Raw genomic sequence first — 2,784 nt, forward strand, 5'->3', positions numbered from 1 at the left:
AGCAGGACAAAAATTAAGAATATTTAACAATCATAGATCCTCACTACAGAAGCTTTCAGGCGTGAGGGAAAAAAACACCAGAATGAAAGTCTGAATCATAAGGAGTAAAAATGTGTATAGAAATTGGCAAACGTGGAATAAATGTGGACATATACCTTTTTTTGTCAAAAATAAAACTTAAGGCGGATCCCATAGCTCAGTGGTAGGGCTCTGGCCACATACACCGGAGCTGGTAGATTCATATATTTTATTATAGGAAAAACAGCAACAAGCTTTTTGTGACTAATTCTCAATTTCTGAGCTTGACCACTTGAACGTATCATGTTCTCCTCACATTTATTTCTCTGGCAATGTAAAGAGATTGTGAAAGTCTCCTGCTGCATGAGATGGTAGAGTAAGCCCAGAAACCTTTGGTTTCCTGAGACCTATCACCAGCATTCTACTGTGTCCACCATATCCTCATGGGTGTTCTGCAATGGTGGAGAATAATTCCTCATCCATTACAATATTCATTTCTTTTCTTTTTTTTATTGTTTGGGTTTCATTGAGGGTAAAAAAAAAATTACACTGATCGTGTTTGTTAGGTAAAGTCTCTTTTGTAACTGTGTCCAGCCCCCAAGAGGTGTGCCATGTACACTGTGACCCCCACTACCTTCCCTCCTCCCCTCTCCCCATCCCTCACTCCCCTACCCCACCACCATATTAGATCATCTACTGCCTTCATATTAGAATTGAGTACAATGGAGTCTTGCTAAAAAGTAAATTTATGCAAGAAAAGCTTGTCATTTGTTCCTAGGCCTGGGTGATTCCCTCTGAAGTCTCTTTCAGTTTTTATCTCATCACGCCGACAGAATGTTGCGAGGGATGCGGGAGGAAAAATCCATCCACAAACATTTCCTATTAGACACACAGAGCATTGTAGATTTTTTTCCCCCAAAGATACACAACAGTTTTAAGACTATTTATTTGCCACAGAAACAGCAATTGAGCACATTGTTTGTTTTTCTGCAGAGGCTATTTAGGTGCACACCGAGTTGCTGGTAATGAGTGTCATAAGTAATGAGTGTTACCCCATCTTTACAGAGAAATCCTATTGCCTTCTTAATCGTGAGACGCGTTTGGAAAATGATCTCCGTAAAGCTAAGTGTCCCACCCTGTCCAAGCTATTCCAATTGATTTTGTTCCTTTGTTCAGAGTTCGGAGGACTTAAACACTCTTACAGTGACCATGGAGTTTGGATTTGTTCTCTTCACTTATTTAAAGATGGTTTTTGCAAGGTGAGGAATGGCCATAGTTGCTAAGCGGAGGGAGACCTTGTTAGGACTGCCCCGAGCAATGGCTTGAAAAAAATTCCATGGCTGAATCCAGATACAATAAAATTAAGAGCCTCGTAGTCAATTGCCGATGTCTGCTCTGGATGAGGTAAAAACACCTGTGGTCTACACGCATGTGTGTAATCTCATCCACTCCCGTTAGAACCATCTCTTTAAGTCAGAAGCAGAAAAATCAGAAAAGTTTACAAAAATTTTCTCCTCTATTTGAAAAAATAGAATCTCTTGGTTCTAAGAAATATTATATATTTAGTGTAATTTTAGAAGTGTATTTTTTAATTGTTCTAATTTATTGAAATCCATCAATTTTACTTGTTGACTAGACCTCTTGTAGAGGAATGCAAATTGATCATTTAGTGGAAACTGAACTTGAATGTCAAGATTTCTAGCTAAACAACATTCACATTAGTTATTTTAGCTCCACTTCCTAGAGTTCAAACCTTATTAACAACATTTACCTCACAATATGTAATTTGTAAAAATCGTTTGCGAATTCCTTATTTTAATTTCAAGCGTCTTCCTACCCAAGGAAGCAGAAAAAGGAAAGGGGAAATTCAAACCACAAGACAACATTGCCAGAGACTATTTTAATGCTCTTATACAGCTGACAGACTTTGGGTATTTGAGAGTTGCTCTAAGAATACTTTAAATTATAAACTGCATAGAATTTTATCCACAAATTTGGGAAGTCTAATTGACCCTGACAGTAATTGTCTCAGCAGTGGCAAAAGAAGTCAAAACTGAAACTTTAGCCACTTAACCACCCCTTTCTGCCAAATCCCTTGTTGATTAGTGTGGAAAAATAATGAGACCCGCTCTGTTTCCAAAGGACCATCTTGCTATTGTCAGCCCTCCAACGTTTCCCATTTGAGACTCAAATTTATTTCAGTTCCTTACGTGCTCCATGCTATCTGACTGTATTAACATAAATTATTTACACTAGAAATGTTGAATTGAAAAACAAAGAGCACCGGGTGTTTTTGTGCGAGAGAAATGAATCCTACCCAAAGGAAATAATGGCCTCATTCCACTCTGATGCGCAGCCTTCTATGTTCAGAATCTTTGTCTACACCCCTTATGGGGGCCGTTATATAATTGTAACACAATTGCTACAAATGATTAAACACATTTTCAATCTACATTGAAGTAGAAAGCTTCTAGTTCTTCCATCTGAGAATGTTTAACCCACATGCTCCAGTACTCAATTTATTTTTGTTTCTTTTTGGTTGTCCTGGACTTGAACTCAGCATTTGTGCTTTGCTTTCATGACCTGTCGTGTCCACTGTTTTATAAACACTGCACACCTTAATCCCATCTCCAAGTGCACATGCAAATTTTTTTATTGAAGTCCTAAGCACTAGCTACTGTGTTAAATGCTTTTCTGTATAATAATTTTCTGAGGTCAATGCTGTTGCCCTCATTTGATCAATAACAATAGTTTCTTTCTTTCTTT

The sequence above is a fragment of the Otolemur garnettii genome, unplaced genomic scaffold (genome assembly GCF_000181295.1).
Source record: "Otolemur garnettii isolate 467f Iridium unplaced genomic scaffold, OtoGar3 scaffold00003, whole genome shotgun sequence".
Lineage (NCBI taxonomy): Eukaryota > Metazoa > Chordata > Mammalia > Primates > Galagidae > Otolemur > Otolemur garnettii.